Below are 10,030 nucleotides of genomic sequence, written 5' to 3'. Positions count from 1 at the left end.
CCTTGGTTCAACGGTTTCACTCAATAGCATCAATAACAAGTAGAAATCAACACCGGGAGAGTTTCCCCTATCAAACAATCAAGATCCAACCCAAATCGTTACAGCGGTGACGAGGTGCAGCGGTGGAGATGGCGGTGTAGATGATGAAGATGATGACGATGGTGATGGAGATGATGTCCAGCTCGATGACGATGACGATGGCGTCGATTTCCCCCTCCGGGAGGGAATTTCCCCGGCGGATTCCTGCCCGCCGGAGAGCTCTTTTCTCTCTGGTGTTCTCCGCCCCGCAGAGGCGGCTGTGACTCTTCGCGACGTACTCCCTGTGGCTTAGGTTTTCGGGACGAAGAAGTACGCGAAGGAGAGGCGGCCAGAGGGAGCTGTGGGCCCCCTCCCCACATGGCGGCGCGGCCAGGCCTGGGCCCGCGCCGGCCTATGGGGGGGCCCATGGTGGCTCCTCCCGGCTCCTCCTTTTGGCTCCCTTCGTCTTCTGGAAAAATAGGAATTTACGTGTAATTTCCTTCCACAGTTGATCTTCCGAAATATTGCGTTCTGACGGTGCTTTTTCCAGCAGAATCCTGGCTCCGGCGCTTGATCCTCCAATAATGATGAAACATGCAAAATAGATGAAATAACATAAGTATTGTGTCCAAATATGAAATATATCAATGAATAACGACAAATTATGATACAAAATAGTGATGCAAATTGGACGTATCAACTCCCCCAAGCTTAGACCTCGCTTGTCCCCAAGCGAAACTGAGCTCGATAAACAAGACCACATGTTTATGGAGTGAAGAGTCGATAAATAAAATACGGACAAGAAGCATCATATTGATTCACACAAGACATTCTAGTAAACATTCTCTTCATATTACTCAACTTGAAATAAGTAAAGAGAAATCACAAGTAAAGGTGCATAGGAAATCATAAATGGTTATGGCAAACTTTGTTCTTGGTCAGAGAACTACTAACGGATTGTACTTATCTTCTAAGCAAAGTTTTCATATTAGAATTTATATAGCAGGGCTTTCATTCTCAATCATAACAATCTCCTCATAATCATTGATAACTTTCAAAGTCATATTCATTCGAGATAAAATTTGTACTAAACAAGAAAGTATAAAGGACATGATTAGCTCAATCATAGCATAAATGGTTGGTTCACGACAACTCAATTGCTTGCTTAAGACGAGAGGGAAATAGGTTTACTCGACTCAACATAAAAGTAAAAGATAGGCCCTTCGCGAGAGGAAGCAGGATTAAATCATGTGCTAGAGCTTTTCACGTTTTGAAATCATATAAAGAGCATAAAAGTAAGATTTTGAGCGGTGTTTGTTGTTGTCAACGAATGGTAGCGGGCACTCTAACCCCCTTGCCAAACGAACCTTCCAAGAGCGGCTCCCATGAGGGACGGCATCTCTACCGGCAAGGTAGATCATCCCCCTTCTCTTTTGTTTACACATGTATTTTAGTTTTATTATGGATGACACTCCCCCCAACCTTGGCTTTCTCAATCCATGGCTAACCGAATCCTCGGGTGCCTTCCAACATTCACATACCATGGAGGAGTGTCTATTGCAAAATTAAGTTGCTTACCGATAAATCAGGGCAAAACATGTGAAGAGAATTATTAATGAAAGTTATTAATTGGGGCTGGGAACCCCGTTGCCGCCTCTTATTGCAAAATTATTGGATAAGCGGATGGGCCGCTAGTCCATTGGTGAAAGTCCGCCCAACAAGATTGAAAGATAAAACACCACATACTTCCTCATGAGCTATAGAACATTGACACAAATAAGGAGTAGTATAGTTTGAATTATTTAAAGGTAGCACATGAAGTATTTACTTGGAGTGGCGCAAAATACCACATAGTAGGTAGATATGATGGACACAAATGACATGGGTTTGGTCTAAGGTTATGGATGTATGAGAAGCATTCCCTCTCAATACAGGTCTTTGGCTAGCAAGGTTTGATAGCAAGCATAAAGGTTGAGGGAAACAAACAAATATACATATGATAGAAACAATCATGCATCTTTCTCATAAGCACAAGCAATTTTAACTTCAGAATACTAAACTCATTAACATAGAGATAATAGAGTAATATATCTACATGTATTTCCCTCTTCTATTTAAACATCAGGGTGTTGTTGCTATTGACCAATGCTAAGTTTGCCAAAACCAAATAGATTTACTTAATGCTCCCAAAGTGATATCAATACTAATGTCAAGAGCAATCATATGATGGAGATTGCAAACTAAAATAAGGTGTGCAAAAAGTAAATGATAAAACTTCTCATTAATATTCCATAACGATAACTAACACCAACGGATACATAGATAACCAACTAAGAGAGATACTTCCACATTGCAAACTATTCCATATGATAACTTCCCTACTCATGATATGACACTACTTGATAGTAAAAGATAAAGGTAGTGATGATGTGATACCGCGGCACTCCCCCAAGCTTGGAACAAACCAAGGGGATGCCAATACCGATGATGAATTACTCCTTCGGTGGTGATGGTGATGGATTCTTCTCGACAAGCTTCTTAACAAGCTCCTTTAAATCCTCAATCTCATAGGTGAGGTTGCGAATCAGCTCTGAGTTGTGCTCAATGCGGCTCATAATCATGTCAGGTGGCGAGTCCCAACTCCTAGAGTTGTTTCCCCATCCTTCAGCTTCAGATTTCATCTCTCCTGCAATGTTAGAACGATCTATATCCCAACCACTTGGCAACACTACCTTGGGGGTCCTTTCAGTTTGACGATCGTAGATTAGATTGCGGAAAGGGTGGTAATTGCCTGGAGAAGATGTCCTTGGAGCTAAGAAGCAACGTGGAACTGCTCCTCCGGTAGCGATTCGTGCACTCCTCTTGGTGTTGGATGGATTTGATATCATGCCAATGCTTGCAATGGTGGCACACTGGTGTACTCGCGGAACCTCCTCCACTTCTTCCTCATCCTTACTCGCGACTTCTTCCTTCAGTTCCGGGTCTTGAATATCTTCCTCCAAAGGTCCCTTGTCCTTGTTGCTGGAGACCATGGTGCTTCTAGATCAAAACAGATTCGCGGCAAAACAACTCGAAACAAAACACGACGAGAAAACGATATACGGACCTCCGGGGTCCGGGGGATTATATAGCAAATATTTTTACGACAAAAGGAAGGTTCCAGGCCGAAAACGAGTGGAAACGGGACGCCGAGGGGCTGTCACCATAGGCGGCGCGGCCGGGGTGGGGCCCGCGCCGGCCTATGGTGACGGGCCCTCGCGCGTCTCTTCCACTCCGTTTCGATCCCGTAATTTTTCATATTTTCCAAAAACAGCAGAAATATTGTTCGGAAAGCTAAACGCGGACTTTTTATTACTAAAATTGTTACCAATTCAAAGTCGGACTCTGCGGACTCGTCAATTTGATCCTTTGATGAAAGCTTCCAGAGTTATCACTTGAATAAGATCAATATCTTCATTATAAGAATCTCCAGAAATATAATGCTTGAGTCTTTGTCCATTCACTACTTGTGGGGCGTTACCTTCCAAAGAGCTAATTTTTATTGCTCCTGAACGATATACCTCCTCAATAACATATGGTCCTTCCCATTTTGAGAGTAATTTCCCTGCAAAGAATCTAAGACGAGACCGATACAATAGGACTTTGTCCCCAACATTAAATTCTCTTTTGATAATTCTTCTATCATGCCATTTCTTAACTTTCTCCTTAAAGAGTTTAGCATTTTCATAAGCTTCACTTCTCCATTCATCTAAAGAACTCAATTGTAGCAATCTCTTATTACCGGCAAGTTTGAGAATCTTTATTTAGTTCTCTCACAGCCCAATAAGCTTTGTGCTCTAGTTCTAAAGGTAAATGACAAGCTTTTCCATAAACCATTTTATACGGTGACATAACCATGGGATTTTTATAAGCAGTTCTATAAGCCCATAGTGCTTCCTTCAATTTGCTAGCCCAATTCTTCCTAGATTTATTAACAGTCTTTCCCAAAATAGATTTAATCTCTCTATTTGATAATTCTACTTGACCACTAGTTTGAGGGTGATAAGCGGAAGCAATTCTATGATTAATACCATACTTAGCAAGAGTTTTCCTAAAACCTCCATGAATAAAATGAGAACCTCCATCAGTCATAATATATCTAGGTACTCCAAATCTAGGAAAAATAATATCTAAAAGCATTTTTAAAGAAGTCTCACCATCAACACTTTTTGTGGGTATAGCTTCTACCCACTTAGTAACATAATCAACAGCGACAAGTATATGAGTGTTACCTTCTGAAGAAGGGAAAGGACCCATGAAGTCGAATCCCCAACAATCAAATGGTTCAATAACAAGAGTATAATTCATAGGCATTTCATTGCGTCTGGAGATGTTACCAACCCTTTGACATTCATCACAAGATACGATAAACTTCCTTGCATCTTTGAAAAGTGTTGGCCAGTAAAAACCTGATTGTAGAACCTTTTGCGCGGTTCTATCTCCAGCGTGATGTCCTCCATAAACACTACCATGGAATTTACTCAATATCTCTTGTTGTTCATATTCTGGAACACATCTTCGCATAATACCATCTACTCCTTCTTTATATAAGTGTGGGTCATCCCAAAAATAATGCCTCAAGTCATAAAAGAATTTCCTCCTTTGCCGAGCTGAAAAGGTTGGAGGCAAGTACTTGGATACAATAAAGTTAGCATAATCGGCATACCAAGGGCTATCTCGCGAGTTCACCTTTATTACAGCCAATTGTTCATTTGGAAAACTATCATTACAGGAATGTGGATCATAAGCAATATTTTCCAATCTAGACAAATTATCAGCAACAGGATTTTCAGCACCTTTCCTATCTTTAATATGTAAATCAAATTCTTGCAAAAGAAGTACCCATCTAATAAGCCTTGGCTTAGCATCTTTCTTTGTCATAAGGTATCTAATTGCAAGCATGATCAGTATGAATCGTGACTTTTGAATCAACAATATAGGATCTAAACTTGTCACAAGCAAAGACTACAGACTAACAATTCCTTTTCGGTTGTAGCATAATTTCTTTGAGCAAGCATCAAGAGTCTTACTAGCATAATGAATAACATTTAATTTTTTATCTACTCGCTGTCCAAGAACAGCGCCTACAAGCAAAATCACTAGCATCACACATAATTTCAAAAGGCAAATTCCAATCAGGAGGTTCAACTACAGGAGCAGTTGTTAAGGCTTTCTTTAGAGTTTCAAAAGCTTCCTTACAATCATCATCAAAAACAAAAGGTACCTCTTTTTGAAGAAGATTAGTAAGAGGCTTTGAAATCTTGGAGAAATCTTTAATAAATCTTCTATAAAACCCAGGATGACCAAGAACACTACGAATACCTTTAACATCCCTCGGATAGGGCATCTTCTCAATTGCTTCAACTTTAGCTCTATCAACTTCAATACCTCTCTCGGAAATTTTATGTCCCAATACAAGTCCTTCATTAACCATAAAGTGGCATTTCTCCCAATTAAGAACAAGGTTAGTTTCTTCACATCTCTGCAAAACTTTATCGAGGTTTCGCAAGCAATTATCAAAAGAATTCCCATAGACAGAAAAAATCATCCATGAACACCTCTACAATACTCTCGCAAAAGCCATGAAAAATAGCAGACATGCATCTTTGAAAAGTAGCAGGAGCATTACATAAACCAAAAGGCATACGCCTATAAGCATAAGTTCCATAAGGACAAGTGAAAGTGGTTTTCTCTTGATCTTTAGTTTTAACAAGCAATTTGTGAAAACCTGTAATAACCATCAAGAAAGCAAAAGTGAGTATTTTTAGACAACCTTTCTAGCATTTGATCAATAAAGGGTAAAGGGTAATGATCTTTCTTAGTAACTTTATTAACTTTTCGAAAATCAATGCACATTCTATACCCTACAACTACTCTTTGAGGGATGAGCTCATCATTATCATTAGGCACAACAGTCATTCCTCCTTTCTTAGGAACACAATGCACAGGACTAACCCATCTACTATCAGCAATAGGATATATAATACCTGCTTCAAGAAGTTTTAATACCTCATTCCTTACCACCTCCTTCATCTTCGGAATTAGACGACGTTGATGTTCAACAACAGGCTTTGCATCATCTTCCATATTAATAGCATGTTGGCAAATAGAAGGAGAAATCCCCTTCAAATCATCAAGAGTGTAGCCAATAGCTCCTCGGTGTTTCTTCAATATTTCCAATAACCTTTCTTCCTCAATCTCCGAAAGCTTAGAACTAATAATAACAGGATATATTTTCTTATCATCAATATGAGCATATTTAAGATTATCGTGCAAAGGCTTTAAATCAAAAACAGGATCTTCCTTTGGTGGCGGTGTTGTACCCAAATCTTCCACCGGTAAATCATGCTTGAGAATAGGTTGGCGAAGAAAAATTTCCTCAAGCTCATCTCTTTCTTTCCTAAAAACTCCACTCTCGCTATTCTCCAAATGTTGCTGCAAAGGATTATTAGGAACAAGAACAATAGATGCACACTGCTCCATTTTAAAATCATCACTAGGCAAATCAGCTTTATAAGGAGTTTTGGTAAATTTAGAGAAGTTAAACTCATAAGATTCACCAAGCAAATTTAGTCAAAATTTTCTCTTTCTTGCAATCTATAATAGCTCCACAAGTATTTAGAAAAGGTCTACCAAAAATGATAGGACAATAATCACTAGCAAGCTAGTAACCAAGTACCAAAAAGTCAGCAGGATATTTAATCTTACCACATAGAACTTCCACATCTCGAACAATACCAATTGGAGAAATAGTTTCTCTATTAGCCAGCTGAATAACCACATCAATATCTTCAAGTTCACAAGAATCAATTTCTTGCATAATCTCCGTGTAAAGCTCATAAGGAATAGCACTAACACTTGCACCAATATCACATAAACCATAATAGCAATGATCACCAATTCTAACAGATAGCATAGGAACACTAACTTGTTTGGGTTTATTAGGATGTGAAACAATATTAGAAGCATCTTCACAGAAAATAATATGACCATCCTCCACATTTTCAGTCACAAGATCTTTAACTATTGCAACAGCAGGTTCAACTTTTATTGTTTCTTCAGGTTCTATAGGTTTCTTTTCACTTTTATTAACCGCACTAGATATAACAGAGTACTCTTTCATTTTAGCAGGAAAATGAGTTTTTTCAATATAAGCTTCAGGAATAACATGATCAACAGTTTCAATCACTACACATTTGTTTACAGATGAATCAATTTTATCTTTATACGGTTCATGATACTTATCAAAATTCTTCTTAGGCAATTCATAATGAGAGGCAAAAGCTTTGTAAAGATTTGCAACAACTTGGGAATCAAGACCATAAATAGCACTCATATTACGAAATTTATCAGTATCCATAAAAGCTTCAATGCATTTATAATCAAAGATTATACCCGACTCTCTATCTTTGTCGTTCTCCCATCCTTCAGCATTCTCCTGGATCCGATCAAGAAGGTCCCTTTTAAACTCTTCTTTGTTGCGTGTAAATGATCCGTAACAAGAAGTATCCCAGCAAGGTCTTGTCTTGAAAAGAAAGTCTTGCATAGAAATTATCAATAATAACATTACCAGGAAGCTCATGAATGGGGCATTTGAGCATTAAAGACTTCAATGTCCCCCAAGCTTGGGCAATACTTTCTCCATCATGAGGCCAGAAATTATATATGCGGTTCCGATCTTTGTGAATTTCACTTGGAGGATAGAATTTGGATTAAAATAAGGGCACAATGTCCTCCCAATCAAGAGAATCACCATCCTTCAACAATCTATACCAATGCGCCGCTTTACCAGACAGCGATATAGAGAATAGTTTCTTTCTAACTTCATTCATAGCAATATCTGCACATTTGAATAACCCGCATAATTCATGCAAAAACAGTAAATGATCACCAGGATGGACAGCTCCATCCCCTTCATAGCGGTTATCCATAACACGTTCAATAATTTTCATAGGTATTTTATATGGTATCACTTCCTCACCTGGCGCCTCATCCACTACCGTTGCAGTAGTAGTAGATTTCCCAAATAGAAATTGAAGAGAAGATCTCTCCATAATGACTTATAGCAAGAAAGTAAATAAAATCAGCACAAACAAGTAAAGGTTTTCCTTACCAATTCCACTTACCAATAGCGCTTCACTCCCCGGCAACGGCGCCGTAAAATAGTCTTGATGACCCACAAGTATAGGGGTGTATCGTAGTATCTTCGATAAGTAAGAATGTCGATCCCAACGAGGAGTAGAAGGTGTTGACAAGCAGTTTCGATGAAGGATTCACTGTAAATGCTCACAGACAAGTATTCAAGGGGTTTTGATGTAACAGATGAATAAAGTACGAGTAAGTAAAATGCGAGAGAAATAATTGCAGCGAGTGGCCCAATCCTTTTTAGCACAAAGGACAAGCCGGTTTGTTTACTTATAATGACCAAACGTTCTTGAGGACACACGGGGATTTTAGTCTAGTGCTTTCGCTTCATACAGCTAATTAATCTTCATTGTTTTGATAAGTGTTGTGTGGGTGAACCTATGCTAATGCACCGCCCTTCCTAGGACTAATACATACTTGTGATTATACCCCTTGCAAGCATCCGCAACTACAAGAAAGTAATTAAGATAAATTTAACCACAGACCTTAAACTCGAGATCCCGCGATCCCTCTTGCATCGATATACCAACGGGGGCTCAGTGTTTCGTCACTCCGGCAACCCCGCAATTAGCAACCGAATACAAGATGCACTCCCCTAGGCCCATAAATGGTGAAGTATCGTGTAGTCGACGTTCACACGACACCACTAGAAGAATGACACCACAACTTAAATATCATAACATTGAATATTACTCAACCATAGTTCACTACTAACATTTAGACTTCACCCATGTCCTCAAGAACTAAACGAACTACTCACAAGACATCATATGGAACATGATCAGAGGTGATATGGTGATGAATAACAATCTGAACATAAACCTTGGTTCAACGGTTTCACTCAATAGCATCAATAACAAGTAGAAATCAACACCGGGAGAGTTTCCCTATCAAACAATCAAGATCCAACCCAAATCGTTACAGCGGTGATGAGGTGCAGCGGTGGAGATGGCGGTGTAGATGATGAAGATGATGACGATGGTGATGGAGATGATGTCCAGCTCGATGACGATGACGATGGCGTCGATTTCCCCCTCCGGGAGGGAATTTCCCCGGCGGATTCCTGCCCGCCGGAGAGCTCTTTTATCTCTCGCTGTTCTCCGCCCCGCAGAGGCGGCTGTGACTCTTCGCGACGTACTCCCTGTGGCTTAGGTTTTCGGGACGAAGAAGTACGCGAAGGAGAGGCGGCCAGAGGGGGCTGTGAGCCCCCTCCCCACATGGCGGCGCGGCCAGGCCTGGGCCCGCGCCGGCCTATGGGGGGCCCATGGTGGCTCCTCCCGGCTCCTCCTTTTGGCTCCCTTCGTCTTCTGGAAAAATAGGAATTTACGTGTAATTTCTTTCCACAGTTGATTGATGTCTACGGGTGCTTCTATTCTTGTAGACAGTGTTGGGCCTCCAAGAGCAGAGGTTTGTAGAACAACAGCAAGTTTCCCTTAAGTGGATTACCCAAGGTTTATCGAACTCAGGGAGGAAGAGGTCAAAGATATCCCTCTCATGCAACCCCGCAACCACAAAGCAAGAAGTCTCTTGTGTCCCCAACACACCTAATAGGTGTACTAGTTCGGCGAAGAGATAGTGAAATACAAGTGGTATGAATGAATATGAGCAGTAGTATGGCGCCGTAAAAGTGCTTGCCGGCGTGCAGCTGATGGTAGTAATATTGCGGGAAGTAAACATGCAGTAGTAACGCAGCAGTAGTAACGCATAGAAACAAGAACAAGCAGCGATAGCAGTATTTAGGAACAAGGCCTAGGGATTAGACTTTCACTAGTGGACACTCTCAACATTGATCACATAACAGAACAGATAAATGCATACTCTACACTCT

This window comes from Lolium rigidum, chromosome 3, assembly GCF_022539505.1.
Source record: "Lolium rigidum isolate FL_2022 chromosome 3, APGP_CSIRO_Lrig_0.1, whole genome shotgun sequence".
Classification (NCBI taxonomy): domain Eukaryota; kingdom Viridiplantae; phylum Streptophyta; class Magnoliopsida; order Poales; family Poaceae; genus Lolium; species Lolium rigidum.
Note: the sequence above shows the minus strand (reverse complement) of the source record.